The sequence below is a fragment of the Erythrolamprus reginae genome, chromosome 1, assembly GCF_031021105.1.
Source record: "Erythrolamprus reginae isolate rEryReg1 chromosome 1, rEryReg1.hap1, whole genome shotgun sequence".
Taxonomy (NCBI): domain Eukaryota; kingdom Metazoa; phylum Chordata; class Lepidosauria; order Squamata; family Dipsadidae; genus Erythrolamprus; species Erythrolamprus reginae.
The window spans coordinates 316,437,670-316,454,832 of NC_091950.1; positions in this window are offsets into that span (position 1 = coordinate 316,437,670).

Consider the following 17,163-nt stretch of genomic DNA (forward strand, 5'->3'; position numbering starts at 1 on the left):
AACAGAAGAGAGATTGAAGGGCAAGGAGGAAAAAAAAAACCCAGTCAGTACTCTCTGTTCTGTGGATAGGAGGTCACTGATACGACCTTTACATTTAGATCAACATTATTACTTATATTACTAAATAAACATATTGATTGATTGATTGATTGATTATGTGCCATCAAATTGATGTTGACTCTTAGCAACTGCCTAGATAGATTTTCTTTGTGACAATCTATCTGCAGCCTAGTCCTTCAGGTCCTTTACCTTCCAGCTACTTGTTTTCTCATCTTTCCTTCCACTTTTCTCAACGTTTTATTCATTAATACATTCATTTGTTTGTTAGTCGGTTTATGCTTTTTAAAGAGAACTACGTCTTTACATAATATTTCTGAAGCATGATAAGCATGGTTAGAACAATTAACCAGTGAACGGCTTGCCTTCAGAAGTTGTGGGCACTCCATCATTGGAGATTTTTAAGATTAGTTAGTTAGTTAGTTAGTTAGTTAGTTAGTTAGTTAGTTAGTTAGTTTGTTTGTTTGTTTGTTTGTTTGTTTGTCGAACAAGTCTAAGATTGTAGTTAGATTTAGATTTAGATTTATTGGATTTATATGCCGCCCCTCTCTGTAAACTCGAGGCGGCTCACAACAATGGTAAAAAACAATACATAGTAACAAATCTAATATTTAGCAATCTAAATTATAGTTTTAGGTCAAAAAATCCAAAAGAAACCCCAATATATAAAAAACAAGTTTCTATAAACATAACATAAGTAATAAATAATGATAAAGGAAGGCAATAGGATAATAGGACAGGAACGGTAAGCACAATGGTGTGCTTATGCATATCCCTTACAAACCTCTTAGAAAAGGGGAGACAATTTGAGGTTAAAGATTTTGGGGGTTGGGTTTAGTTAACCACTTGTCTGTAATAGTATAGAGTAGGGGTATCAAATTGGCAGCCTGTAGGCCAGATGCATCACTCACATGCCACACCCTATGAATAGGAAGGCAGAGTTCTGCAGGGTGATCTAAAGAAGGAAAGGGGATGCTGTAGAAAAGGCAGCCTTCCTCCCATGCCTCCCATACCAGGTTCACGGGACTTGGTGCTCTGAAGCAGCCCACTGGCTTCCAACCTGGCACTGCGGGCTGAGTTCCCAGAGTGGTGCTGGCAGTTGGCTGGGCCGATCCGCAAAGAGAGCAGGCAGATGGCCTGGTGAGAAGCCAGTGGGCTGCTTCAGAGCACCAAGTGCAGCCTTTTCTATAGTATCTTCCCCCTGCTTTGGATCGCCCTGCAAGGGTGGGGGACTCTGCCTTTGCAAAAATGGGGCAGGTGCATATGCAGCAGTCCCGAGACATCCATTTCCCCTTTCTACTGCATCTGCATTTCCACCATCCACTGGCTGGGCCGGGCCAGGATGGATGACAACCTTTGAAGGCAAGTGAGCTTGGGGGACCATTGGAAGGGCCGTGTGGAAAGCCACCAAGTATGGCAGGACTTCAGGGAAGAGGTTAGGCTGCTCCCTCACTTCTCTGCAGCCCCAACATGTCAGATTATAGATGATCAATCACAGCCAGCATGAGCTGCAATAAATCTAATCCGGAGGCGACGGATAAAGTTACAGAAAAGCTTCAAAATGAAGTTACTTTTATTAATAGAAAACAATAAATCAGCTTTGCCTGATCACAGGCTCTTACTGCACGTCTACATAGCTAAAGAGTTAGAAGCAAGATGGAGATTTTCCTTCTTCTTCACCAACAAGAAAGGAAGTGATGCTGACTATCTAAACAGGATTTACATCATCATGGGTAGAGCTAAATTAACATACACAGAGTTAACTACTTAATTACTGAATGTCTCTGAATGTCTCTGGGGCTGGCAATACACAGCGTGACACAACATGCTTTTCTTTCTTCCATGTAAGCGCCTCCTGCCACCCACCTTGCCTCTTAGCACCCCTCTAAGTTATTCCAATCCCCAGAGGGCAGTACTGTCCTCTGTACAGTTTCTATGTAATGTCAATCAATCAATCAATCAATCAATAATGGATTGATTACACTAACTATAAATGGCATTGTTTAACTATCAGTATCACTAAGCTATAAGTGGGTCAAATATATCCAGTGTTGGATTAGAACTCTTTGAGCTCACCTTCAGCACTTTATCAAAATCTTTTAAAGCATTTTTTGGGGGGTGGGAAGCTTGTTCCCATAGAATTGAACGGGAAATAAATTGTTTTCTGTTTGTATCAGAAATATTTGATTAGATATGCATATAAAGAGCTGTGGTAGCATAATGGTTAGGATGCAGTACTGCAGGCTACTTCTGCTGACTGCTGCCTGTCGACAATTTGGCAGTTTGAATCTCACCAGGCTCAAGGTTGACTCGGCCTTCCATCCTTCTGCAGAGGGTGAAATGAGGACCCAGATTGCTAGGGGCAATAGGTTGACTCTGTAAACTGCTTGGAGAGAGCTAGAAAGCACTGTGAAGCAGTATATGTCTAAGTGCTATTACTATATAAATAAATACTCATGTGTTGAATTGTCCTACTTCCACTTGTTTTAAGATTAAATGCAGGCAGTCCTCAAGTAATAACAGTTCATTCAGTGACCGTTTAAAGTTACAACGGCACTGAGAAACATGACCAATGACCTATTTTCACACTTATAACCACTGTAGCATCCTCGTGGTCATGTGATCAAAATTCAGATGCTTGAGAACTGACTTATATTTATGACGGAGTCACGTGAATACCTTTTGCAACCTTCTGACAAGTAAAATCAATGAGAAAACCAGATTCACTTAACAACCATGCTAAAGGTGCAGTGATTCATTTAACAACTGTGGCAAGATAGGTGGTAAAATGGGGTAAAATTCACTTAAACATGCCTCACTTAGCAACAGAAATTTTGGGCTCAATCGTGCTCGTAGTGCGAGGACTGATTATGGTTGATCTTGAAACACTCGGTTAAGATTTGAGATGATGCAAACAGGAAATTCTAGAATTATAGATTAAATTGGAAAATAAATAAATAAATACAATTCACAGAAACAGTAAACCACTCCTGCACTCTTACCAAGAAGATAATACTGTAAGGACATTTTATATGGCCATTGCAAGTCAAACTCAGCTCAGTGTGTGTAACTTAGAGATACAGTGTTCCCTCGATTTTCGCGGGTTTGAACTTTGCGGAAAGTCTATACCACGGTTTTTCAAAAATATTAGTTAAAAATACTTTGCAGTTTTTTTCCCTATACCACGGTTTTCCCCACCCAATGATGTCATATGTCAACGCCAAACTTTTGTCTGCCTTTAATAAATATTTTTTTAATAAACTTTAATAAATAAACATGGTGAGTAATAATCTAAATGGTTGCTAAGGGAATGGAAAATTGCAATTTAGGGGTTTAAAGTGTTAAGGGAAGGCTTGTGATACTGTTCATAGCCAAAAATAGTGTATTTACTTCTGCATCTCTACTTCGCGGAAATTCAACTTTCGCGGGTAGTCTCGGAATGCATCCCCCGCGAAAATCGAGGGAACACTGTATATGCAAGAGTCTCATTTTCCACTCTAATGTTTCCAGAGGTTCGCAGTCTCATCTTCTTTCTACATGATAAAATTCCATCAGAAACTTGAAACTGTTAGCCACTGGTAAGACTCTGAAGACTGGTGTGTTCCCTTAAGCATTAGGCCAGGAGGGTTATTTGATGATGGTGGTGATTTACTTTTTTGTTTACGAGATTGTTGTTTAAACCAGGATTATCATGGGGCATATGTTATTGCAGTGGTTTTAATCTTTTATGCCACCTAGAATCACTGCTGTGATATGGGTAGTTCTCCAGACCCTAAGAAGTTCCTCCTAAAATTAAGGAGAAACTAACAGTGGGGACAATTAACCAGCTTGCCTTCAGAAGTCATGGGTCTTTCATTAATGGGGTGGGTTTTTTTAAAGAAGTCAGTGGTGACTTATGCCACAAATGGTATAAGACAGTGATGGCAAACCTTTTTTTCCTTGGGTGCTGAAAGAGCATGGGCGAGTATTATCGCACATGCGTGAGTGCCCACATCCATAATTCATTGCCTGGGGAGAGTGAAGACAACTTCCCCTGCCCCTAGAGGCCATCTGGAGGCTGGAAATAGCCTATTTCCCAACTCCTGGTGGGTCCAGTAGGGTCGTGTTTCACCCTCCCCAGGCTCCAAAGTGTTCCCTAGAGTAGGGGGAGGGTGAAAACGCCCTCCCCCATCCCCCTGGAGGCTCTCTGGAAGTTGAAAATGCCCTCCCAAAGCCTCTGTGTGAGCCAAAAATCAGCTGGCCACCACACACAAGTACATTGGGGCTGAGCTAGGACAAAAGCTTGCATGCCAGCAGCTATGGCTCTGTGTACCACCTGTGGCATCCATGCTATAAGTTTGCCATCATGGTATAAGATCTTCTGCCTGAATGGGAGGCTGGACTAGAAGACCTCCAAAGTCGCTTCCAGATGTCTCTTATTGATTTAAACAAATAAAACAAATAGGATCTTCTTAAATTTCTACTCCAGCAAATTGTCTAGATATTCACACCTGGCCCTATATTATCACTTGTAACATTATCTTGGTAGCTCCTGGTGGGCTTATCTTCCATGGGGCACTATAATCTGTTGTGTGAGAAACGGCTCATACAAACTTGTGCTGCTTTTGTGTGAGTAAAAGGTTAAAAATGTGTTAGGGCATATAAAGAAACCAGGGTATGTAGCATCATGGCAAAAGATATTGTGCCCCGACTCCAATAATTTGTAAACTAACAATGTCTAATTCTCCCTTGTAAATCTGAACACTAGACTTACTGTGCATGCCTATCAATGGCAATGAATTTTAAATATTCCACATTTTGCTTAAAATGAACACTCCATCAAATTGTGTATGGCAAAGATGGATAATCTTCTCTGGCTTTTGCAATATGCCAGCTAAGTGGTATTTCTTGATGGTTCATTGTGTCTTGTTCTTTGTTGATTTTTCTTGTTCAGTGTTCTTGAACTGCTATTGCTGGAAGTACTTAGCTGAGAGATTCACAGAAAAAGTACATTGCATGGGGTGGATGACCTATGAAGTCAGACATAAAAGGCTTCTGTTTCATTCTCATCTCTCCCCCACCCCAACATTGTTCCACTTGATTCTGAAGGATTAGTAGCTGTGTGACACTACACAGCAGTCATTTTTCTCCCTTGAGTAGCCAGTTAAATTTGTCAATCTGTTGTTCTTTCTCTCTCTCACTCATCCCCCCCCCCCCAAACAATCAGTCAGCTGCAGGAGCCTAAAGACAAATGCATTGTTCTGTTTCATTTAAAACTTGCAGTACTCTAAGAAAACTTGCAGTATTCTGAGAATATTTAAAAAGCCTTTAGGCCTACTAATTATTAAATACAATAAGGTAAAGGCTAGAGCAGCACATTCGCTCAGCTGTTTAGCTGTACTTCCCAAACAATCTTGGAGCTAGCAGGAAATCCCTAAACTCTGCTGCATCCTCAAAAAGACTTTATCTTGTATGTAAAATAGGTTCATGTTGTCTTTTTGTCCATTCCAAGAACCATGCTCTGATGGTTGTAATCTTGTCCATCATCTAATAGGTGAAAAGCCTTATCCAGTTGACATACAGAAAACTCTGGTTACTTGGCCACTGTTGTAACAATAATAATGCACTTCCTTGGTATGGCTGTGGTCTTTCATGCTCTGCGGATGATGAGAGCTGTGCCAGAGGTTCAGCTATACTGGATAGGTTTTGCCAGAGGACCCAGATAAAGAGTGCCTCTCCCATAAATAATATGTGAGATGTAACCTACACATACCAGATTAGTTATTGCCAGGGGTAGGTTCTATCCAGTAAAGGGCTACCAAAATTTTTACTACCACAGTGAGAGCATGGCTTATGCAGGACATCCTGCATTTTCTTTCTACACCTTTCAGTGCAAATTGGGTGCTCCATTTTTGCTCCCCCACTGCATTCCCCCCCTGTCCTGGCAGTAGACCACCCCTGGTTCTAACTTACCTTGCTGCCAGTTCACTTCCTCCTGCATCATGTGAGTACATCTCATGGGCAGGTGCATGTGGTGCCACAAAATCTGGAGGAGGGGACTGTAAACAAGATGGCAACCACAGGCACAATGTCATAAAATTGGTTTCTGCTTATGCTCAGAAGAAGAAAAAAAATCAAACTTTTTTTTTTTAAAAAAAAGAGATGGCAGCACCCACAGGCCAGCACCAACTGAACCGGTTCCATGATATCATTGTGATGTCACCAGTGGGTTGCTACCAGTTCAGGCGAACCGGTCCGAACCGGGAAGAACCCACCTCTGGTTGTTGCACAGATCAACAAAGACTCTATTGGTGTTGGAGTTCCTGGACATTAGATGTGAAATGGGTTGTAGAGCTCCGGTCTGTTGTCTGAGCAACCAGAGCCAACAGCTGCAGGATTACTGGAAGAAAAATTATTTACTTGGAACACTTTATGTCGTGCAATGATACCTTTAATACTGTTGTGGCCCATTTGAGTTCTGCTCAGCTGATCATGGATTCTGAGGATTGAGAGACAGGTCAGTTTTAGTATCCTAGGCCAGTGTACTTGGCACCCGAGTCTGATAGCAAGGAGGTCAGAGAGGATGTGGAGTCAGAGGCTGAAAGTCAACCAGGGCCTGTTGCACCTCCAGACGTGCCCATGAGTGACTCAGGAGAAAAGGAAGAGCCTCTACTCGATGCAAGGGTGCACAGAAGTATTAGCAGAAAGGAATGGCTGAGAAGGAAGAGCTCTATGTGTGCATAGCTCTATAGAACACTTGGCCACACCTTTTGACTATATAAAGATGTGTCTCGTGATGAGCTATTGTGGACATCAACATTCGACAATGGGACATGGCTGAGATGATCGTGATTTGGATTGTGGCAGAGATGTGATTGTGGATTATTTCTGTAAAATTATAAAAGTAGAAGCTTCAACTTGTATCTCCGGGCTTCCTGCCAAGTAGTCACAAGTCATGGTAATTAGAGACTGGATCAAAGAAAAACTATTTGGGGAGTTCTTGGCTTTCATCCTGAGATTGTAATTAACAGCCGATAATTGCCATGGATTGATTCTTTGCTTTCACTGATATATTCTTACAGTTTCTCTTTCTGGTGTTAAGTATTAGAAAATATATGCTTAAAATTTATATACTCTGTGTGTGTGTGAACCTATTTCTTGGAGGGCTACTCACTTAGACAGAACAAATACTATCAGACAATCACAACTGTTTATCTCAAGTCCTTGAGAAATATTCAATAGGTAGATAAAAATATCAAACCCAGTCTAAACATCTGGCTAACTATGCAGTGAACCATGATACCTCTTTATGATTATGACTACTGTTGTGTATGCAAAACTCCTCCATTTGCATGCTGGCCATGGATTGGCTAAGACACAAAATTCAAGCGGCTGTCAAGCCTTGCCTCCAAAGGGAAAAAAATTAAAAGAGACTGCAAACCGTGCCGCTTTTGCTTTTTTTATCTATACTATTCCAATTGCCTATTCCTTGACTGTGGTCTGTTCCAGCTTATCCTAATAAAGTGAGATGAAGCTACAACGTGGTTCTCCATTATTCGGAGATAAAACAACAACTACTAGGTTGGCTACCATATTCCAGAAAAGAGAACAGTTCTATTTCTTGGCTGCCATATGATGGCTAACAGGGATACAATCCCTGGATAAGAAGGGCATTAGTTTGAGAAAATGAGCTTTATATATACACGCACACATACATAAAACTATGTTTATTAAAAAAAATGAATCCAGCTGAATCAGTCATCTGTGTGTGTTTTTGGAAATTAATTATTAGCAACAAACTCTGATATAATCCATAGGCACCACCTCTCGCAGTACTCTATTTATTCACAATCCAGTCTCCAAAAAGAGAAGTCAGAGTATGTAATTACATAATATGATCATGCTTGGAGTATTAAATGTTGCAGAAGTCTCTGTCAGTGTGCTAAATCCCCATCAAGCTGTTTTGGCAGTGAAGAACTTTTACGTTTATTAGATAATAGATAGCTAGAGGGTGAGACGACGAGTGAAGAAGATTGGATGGTCAATGGAAGAACATTTGCTTAAATATTTCAGATGTTTCAAAGGCATTAAACACTCCCTGATTATTCTGTCACACATTCATTTTATTTTATTGCTGGTTTGTTTCTGAATAAACATATAAATTAAGTGCTGTAAGGTATCAGCCATAACTCAGTGACAGAGGAATGATTTGCAGATGGAGGGTCTCCAAGTCATTAGATTCTCCAGTGAAAAGATAATGAAATTATTTTTTGCTAGAGATCCTGGACAGATCAGACAATGTAGGACTAGCGGATCTGCAAGCTCCCATCTGTCTTTGTTGCCACTGAATGGTCATCCAGAGTTTTGCAGCTCTAATCCTGGACTATGTTTAATAAGAAAGTACATGAATGAGGGAGGTATTCAAATACAAACCTTATGGGGGTATAAATACAATTAATTCCTGGGGACCACAGAGCAAAGTGGCTTCATTGATCCAATCTACTCTTTGCCCCATACTTTCTCAACAAACCATCCTGAACAGGAAAGGGCTGTTGTAGATCATTGGTGGAGTTTCCTGATACTGTTTCATGCTCATTGTCTTCCTGGAATTTGGCAGTTCAAATATGGTCAGCAAGTAGGAGGTGCAATGGAAGAGGCTGTGGAAAGAAGGAGGAGCAAATGAATGAAGGAAAAAAAACACAGAGTAGCTATTAGCATTTCCTCCATTGGTATTCCTTAGTTAAGAGAAATAGTGGGAGAAGAAAGGAGTGCCCCAAAAGGTTTGCCTGGCAATTGCCTGGCAATCTCTATGGGCTGCACCCTTCTGATCCTACTTTTCCAATCCTATCTAGGCTTCATAATAACTAAATGACAGCAAGCAGGTATAGAAAATTGAACAATTTGCTAGGGGTTGTCTGAATTAATGTAGTTAGACCACACCTAGAGTACTGCACCCAGTTTTGGTCACCACACTAGGAAAAACCCCCATTGAGACTCTAGACCAGTGATGGTGAACCTATGGCACAGGTGCCACAGGTGGCACATGGAGCTATATCTGCTGGTACACAGGTCATTGCCCTAGCTCAACTCCAGCATGCATGTCTTCTATCCAGAATTTACAAAAAGGAGTCTTCAGATAGGGGCGGCATACAAATCTAATAAATAAATAAATGTGTGTGCCAGCTAGCTGATTTTTGGCCTGCACAGAGGTTCTGGGAGGGCATGTTTAGCTTCCAGAGAGCCTCTGAGGGGATTCCCCTCCCCCAGCTCCAGAGAAGCCTCTGGAGTCTTGAGAGGGTGAAACATGAGCCCACTGGGCCCACCAGAAGTTGGGAAACAGGCTGTTTCCAAACTCCAGAGGGCCTCTGGGGGATGACTTTTCTAAACTCCAGATGGCCTCTGGGGGATGGGGAAGCTGTTTTCACCAATCCCAAGCATTGAATTATGGGTGTGGGCACTTGCACATGCGCGATAGCACATGTGTGTGCTCATTTGGCACCCGAGAAAAAACAGGTTTGCCATCACTGCTCTAAAAAAAGGGCAGAGGAGAGCAACCAGGATGATTAGGTGGCTGGAAACTAAAACATACAAACAGCAGTTGCAGGAACTGGGCATGACTAGCCTGGCAAAGAGAAGGACCAGGGGAGACATGATAGCAGTGTTGCAATAATTGAGGAACTGCTACAAAGAGGAAGGGGTCAGGCTATTTTCCAAAACACCAGAAAGTCAGACAAGAAATAATGGAACTGACCAAAGAGAGATTCAACCTGGAAATAAGGAGAAAATTTCTGACAGTGAGCATGATCAACCAGTGGAACAGTTTGTCTTCAGAGATTGCGAGAGCTCTAACAATTGAGACTTTCAAGAGGAGATTGGATGACTATTTGTTGGAAATGGTGCAGAGACTCCTGCTTGAGTGGGGGGTTGTACTAGATGACCTACAAGATCCCTTCCAACTCTGTTATTCTGTTATTTTGAATTGTGGCAGCAATCCAGATATGGACACCCTCTCCTCTTTCTGTTCCACAATCTCAATTGCTGTAGCTGAAAGGCTGCTCAGTACTTAACTTCTATCATATGGGGTGGTGGGTGGTGGTGGAAGAGAGATAGTTCAATTGCTTGCTGTAGATTTCAGAGGTCTCTCCTGAAGCTTTAATATAAGAACATAAGAAGAGCCATGCTGAATCAGACCAAAGCCCTTGAGTCCAGTATTCTGTGTCACACAGTGGCCCACCAATTGTCCTTTGGGATCTTGAGCAGAAAGAGAAGGCAAGACTCCCCCCTTTCCCCTGAGCCCCAACAAATGGTATTCAAGGGAATCCTGCCTGCCTTAACCAACATAGAGGCGGCACATGGACATCCGTTTCAATAACCACTGATACACTTGGCATCCATGAATCTGTCTAATCCTGCCTTGAAGCTATCAAGGCTGACAGCTGTCACAACCTCTTCTGGAAGTGAATTCCATAAACCAACGACCCTCTGGGTGAAGAAATATTTCCCTTGATTTGTCCTCACTTTCCTAGCTATGAGCTTTAGGGAGTGCCCTCTCGTCCTAGTATTGTGTGATAGAGAAAATAATTTTTCTCTATCCACCTTTTCTATCCCATGCATGATTTAATACACTTTGATTAAGTCACCCCTTAAACGCCATCTTTCAAGGCTGAAGAGACCAAGGCGTTGCAACCTAGTATCATAAGGGAGGTGCTCCATTTCCTTTATCATTCTTGTTGCTCTTTTTTGCACCTTTTCCAGTTCCTTTATATCCTTCTTGAGGTGCAGTGACCAGAACTGTACACAGAACTCCAAGTGTGGTCTCACCATCAATTTGTACAGAGCCAATACAACACTTACCAACTTATTTTTGATTCCCTTCCTAATCATGCCAAGCATGGAATTTGCTTTTTGTTACTGCTGCTGTGCACTGGGTTGACATCTTCATTGAGCTGTCCACCAAAACCCCAAGATCCCTTTCTTGGGTTGTCTCAGAAAGTTTGGTCCCCATCAGTTGGTAGGTATAATTGGGGTTCTTTGCCCCGATGTGCATAACTTTGCACTTGTTTAGGTTAAAATGCATTTGCCACTTTGTTGCCCACTCACTCAATTTTGAGAGATCATTCTGGCAGTGTTCCCTCTAATTTTTGAGGGGGTGGGCGGAAAAGTATAGTGTCTGAGCGGCAGTTCCTTTGGGACTGGGGGGCACTCTTTTCCTCTCACTCTTTCCCTCTCGGCTTCTGGGCAGGTTTGAAAAACTCTGAGTTGATGATGATTTTTAAGTGAGCGATTGCTCACTGCTCAGCTTAGAGGGAACTATGCATTCTGGAGCTCCTGACAATCAGTTTCAATTTTCACTACCGGGAACAATTTAGTGTCGTCAGCAAACTTTGCTACCTCACTATTTATTTTATCCAGATCATTAATAAATAAATTAAAAAGTAAAGGTCCCAAAACTGAACCTTGTGGTACACTACTTCTCACTTCTTTCCATCCAGAGAATTGTCCATTTATTGCTATTGTTGATAGCTGATGATGGAAAAGTACTCTGTGTGAGATCCAAAGAGACAAATATTGGTGGGTCCTTGTATAGCAACCATCTTGGACATTGACCATTTACAGTGATGACAGTGATGACAAAGTAACTTTGTGACCAATGCCCATATTTCTGTCATTTGCAATATCTTTCTCTCTCTTGGACATGTGTTCACCACTACAGTCACTTAACATGTGTCGTCTGTGCCCAAGATTCTCCCCCTCCAAATCACAGAAAGGTGAGATTGCTGCAATTTTGCTGCAAACTTTGAAAGAACAGAGAAAAGTTCTGAGATGTCATTCATTAATTCCATATCTCAATATGAACTTAGATTAAACTTCGAAGTTAACCAATTTTTGAGCATCTTTGGTTTTCAAACAAACTAACAAACCCATTTTTAGACTATGAATATTGAGTTCACATTTGCAACAATTTGCTGCACTATATGGAGTTTGAAAGAAAATTAATCTCATTGTGAGATTTTCATATTAGAAACATAAATAACAATGGGTTTTGTTGAAGTCTAACATATGTGTAATTGCACTGTACATGACACTAGATGCACACACACAACCTTAACAAAAAGGACCAAATTGGATCTAGCAAGGACTATTTTATGTTATCATTTATTTTAAGAAAGCAGATTACCTGGGTGACTTTAGACAACTTATGTATTTATTTATTAGACCTCTATGCCGCCCTTCTTAACTGACTCAGGACATTCCTAGCTTCTACTCCACATATGTCAAATAAGAATAGGATCTGTTTCTATATTCAACAAAGCAGCTTTGCTATTGATAATGAAATAGTTATGTCCCTCAGGACATAGGCAATGATGCAGTAGCCGTTTATAGGATTAGTATGTAGATTTCATTAGCCCAGCATTATTATCCTCTTATATCAGTGTAGAAATATTAGGGAAGGGATATCTAAATAGGATGAATCAGTGTAAGTATAGCTTCCAGGGATGATAATAATTTCAAATAATGAATGAGGAATAAAAACATGATCCAGCCAATATGCCTTTGGCAATGTTTTTACTCTTATATTGAAATATTTGTAGCATTTGAAGACTAAATAGATGTATTAAATTAATTGTTTAAGATTATTTGTATCCATCCATACTTCCTACAACCTCTATTTTAATTAGGAACATTTTTATATATCAAGAATTCAGCATAATTTCACAACATATTTCTTCTCTTTAAAAAAATCATATGCAATTAACTTCCATTTCCTTTGTACTCTATCTACCCTGATTTTCCATATTTTTTAATAACCCCATCGATTTCATAGATATATTTAATAAGATGTTCTAAAAATGGAGCAAGCTAATTACTTGTTGGTTAATAATTGACTTGCTTAAATTTACTATCTTTCCGGGCTTGTCTGTGATTAAAATCATGTTGTTAATTTATATTTTTGTTTAAAAATGTAATGACAAAAGTAACATTTGCTTTGAGAATTGACAAGAAACCTAGAACTGCATTCCTATTGGTAATGGATTTGCCATGAGCCCGTGAATGAAATTTTTATTTCTTTATAAAATAGGAAGAATATTGATGATCATAATCAAGGTGGATGCTCATGGAGCATAGTAATCTGGTGCAGGTTACTAAAGGCACATCAGACAACTGATGTGCCTTCAGTAATTTCACATCTGCGCTCTCCGCTCAATCTTTGGTTTTTGTAGCAAGAACATGCCTCCAATGTGGAGGTCTTGAATTGTGTTTAGTCTATCAGTATTGAGTCCAGTAGTGAAATCCATTTTTTTTAATATCAGTTCTGTAGGCGTGACTTGATGGGTGTGGTGTGGCTTGGTGGGTGTGACAGGGGAAGGATACTTTAAAATCTCCATTCCCATCCCACTTTGGGCCTAGCCAGAGGTGGTATTTGCTAGTTCCCTGAACTATTCAAAATTTCTGCTACCGCTTCATCGAACTACTCAAAATTTCTCCAGAGCTGGTCAGAACCTGCTGGATTTCATCCCTGTTTGAGTCCCTGTTTATCAGAACCCATATGAGGTGGGTGGGACACATAATTAAAATGGATGACTGCCATATCTCTCACCACTTTCTCTGCAGTGTCTGGGAAGTCTGAGAAGAAAACTTCGGGTTCACCATGCAAACACTACAAAGATGCTGTGGGGAAAAAAACATACAACACTGACACCAGCCTAGGGAATTAGAAGCTGCAACTCCACCAAAAATGAGGTGCCACCAAAAACAGATAGAAAATCATGCATGGCATCACAGACTAACATCTACAGTTGCTACCACAATGCACTCCCCTCCTAGAGCAGTAATGGCAAACCTTTTTTTCCTTGGATGCTGAAAGTGCATGTGTGTGCACTATCGTGCATGGACAAGTGCCCAGACCCATAATTCCACGGCTGGGGAGGGTGAAAATGGCCTCCCCCGCTCTCCAGAGGCCCTCTGGAGGCTGGAAACGGCCCATTTCCCAATGTCTGGTGCACCAAATAGGCCCATTTTTCATCTTCTCCAGGCTCTAAAGACTTCCCTGGAACCTGGGGAGGGCAAAAATGCCCTTCACTGGAAATGAAAAATGGCCTCCCAGAGCCGCCGCGCAAGCCAAAAATCAGCTGGCCAGCACACACATGCATGCTGGAGGTGAACTAGGGCAACAGCTCACATGCCAGCAGATATGGCTCCACATGCCACCTGTAGGTCTGCGTGCCATAGGTTCGCCATCATTTTCTAGAATATTCCTCTAGACTAGAACTTCAGAGCCATATCCATGTCTACAGATGAACTGCATAACAGCGTAATCCCCTCGCATCCTGGACATAAACTATTTCAACTCCTACCCTCAAAATGTCACTATAGAGCACTGCACACCAAGACAACTAGACACAAGAACAGCTTTTTTTCCCAAACGCCATCAATAATTCCCTGAATACTATCCAACTATTTACTAAGTCTGCACTGCTATTACTACTAGTGTTTTTCCTCATCATTCCTATCACCCTTATCTCCTCCCACTTATGACTGTATATTGTTGCTTGTATCCCTAAGATTTTTATTAATATTGATTGTTTCCTGGTTGCTTATTTGACCCCTATGACAATCATTAAGTGTTGTACCTCATGATTCTTGACAAATGTATGTTTTCTTTTATGTACAACGAGAGCATATGCTCCAAAGACAAATTTCTTCTGTATCCAATTACACTTAAGAATAAAGAATTTTATTCTATTCAAACTTCTATAGAGAATTTATGCTTTGACATGCCTGTTGTTGTGGAGGAGGGGTATCCGTGAAAGTCTGCAAAGTGCACAGGAAGCTCTGGAATTATGGGATGGCCCTGTTAACAGATGGCTAAATAAAATGAATGATTAAGCATAAAAAGTGCTCCTTTTTAAACTGATGTTTTGCGGCCCCTGAATGATGCTTCTGCTGTAGTCTGAGTGATCCACTCACTTAGAACATCCCAGCGATTTCCATAATCACATTTATAGTTTGGGATATATAAGTAAAAAGGAAGAAAAATGATCTGTTAATGGCTGAGGGGTACCCGAGGCAGCAGCGGTGGCTGAGGGAAGTCCCTGGTTACCTTATCTCTCGTGCACGTTTCCTCGTCGCCAGATGTTAGATCCTTGCTAGAATGAAGGACTGCAGTCTTGGAGTAAGTAACGGTTCTTTATTGAACAGAAGGTAACAGTTACAGAACATAACAAGACTAAACATGGCCGTGCCTGGCAGCTATATATATCCCGGGCTGCCAGGCTGAGCCGACCAATCACCTTGCAGTATTTTCCCGCCCAAGGAATATGGGGCGGGTACAAGGCCTAACTGTCCTCTGTACACAACAGTACATATGGGAGTAAAATATCTTCCTGACAAGACTTTTCTTTACTGCAGTTGACTTTATCTTTTCTGGGCATCATGCCTAAAAGTTCATATATCAGCTTTCTTTTTGAATATATTTGAAATATATACCACCAGCAGCACTATTGCTTCAGCTGATCTTCATTCAATTTGGGCAGAAGCCAGACTATTACAAAATTATTTCATGCTGATACTTCAACTTGTATCACTTTTGCGAAGGACAGATTTTTCTATCTTTCTGCGGATCGCAAATGTCTTTAAATGGCTCCAGAAAGCATTTCTCAAATGACTAAAATATTTTCATTCCATGCATAATTCTATCAAAATGGCTGAACTCTGTTTTACCTGGAAATGACTGAGAAGTTTCAGGCATGAAATAAATACCTGCTGGTATTTATTTCTGCAGCAGTCTTTCCTTACTGAGCACACTTTGCAGAAAAATAGTGTGATAAAAACAGTTCGAGCAAATTTACTTTCCTTTTAATTATATCTTATTTCACCCCATAATTGTCAGTTCTATACCTTTTAGAAACTCTGTAACAATATAAGTAGTACAATGTGCTATTTATGTTACTGAGATGTAGTAGTTCTGTATGCAGCCAGTTCATTGTAGCTAAACAGACAAATGCTGCAGTTGAATTCCTAAACAGACCACAAGGTATGCTTATTAATGCTTTGTGTTCTACCATACACAAGAAATGTGCTGGCCCTGATCTTGTATGCAGATCTCATTTTTTTTTAGAACTGAGAAAACTTCTTTCCGTGGAAAGAAAGCAGCAGTGATCTTCCCAACAAAATACTAACAAAATACTATCACCCGTTTCATGCAAAAAATAAAGCTATCTTAATGTAGCATCCAAATCATTTGTTCAGGGAAGAATAGAATAGAATAGAATAGAATAGAATAGCTGAGTTGCAAAGGACCTTGGAGGTCAACTATTCCAACCCCCTGCTTAGACAGGAAACCCTAAACCACTTCAGACAGATGGTTGTCCTTCTTAAGAACTTCCAGTGTGGAGCATTCACAACTTCTGGAGGCAAGCTTTTCCACTGATTAATTGTTCTAACTGTCAGGAAATTTCTCCTTAGTTCTAAGTTGCTTCTCTTCTTGATTAGTTTCCACCCATTGCTTCTTGTCCTACGGTCAGATGCTTTGGAAAATAGCTTCACTCCCACTTCTTTGTAGCAACCCCTAAGATATTGGAACACTGCTATCATCTCCCTAGTCCTTCTTTTCATTAAACTAGACATGCCCAGTTTTTGCAACCGTTCTTCATATGTTTTAGCCTCCAGTCCCCTAATCATCTTTGTTACATAATTTTAGAAGTCCAGCAGCATAGAGCTTAAAATGGTGAAATGAACAATCCATATTCCCACCTAAGCTATAGATCCCTTTCTCTCATTTTAGCCTTTACAAAAATGATTGTAGGACTGATCCTTCCATACTGAACTTGCCTGGTTATATAGATCTGCAGAAAAAAACCCTTTTGATGAGGTCACAGTCACCAGATGTTTGGCTGATATAGGTGAAGGAGATAGGTGCTGTCACCTGTATGATTTAAGTCTCTAAAATTTTTACCAGGAGGAATGTTTGCTATTTAGAAATATCAGTATTCAGAAAAATGCCAAAAAGCTGTTCCCTTTTGCCAGGCATTTAATTTTTAAATTGATTTTAATTATCTGGATTTTAACTGCAAGGGTTTCAGTGTGTACTTTTTAATTGTAAAAAAAGTACTTGAGCACTTATTC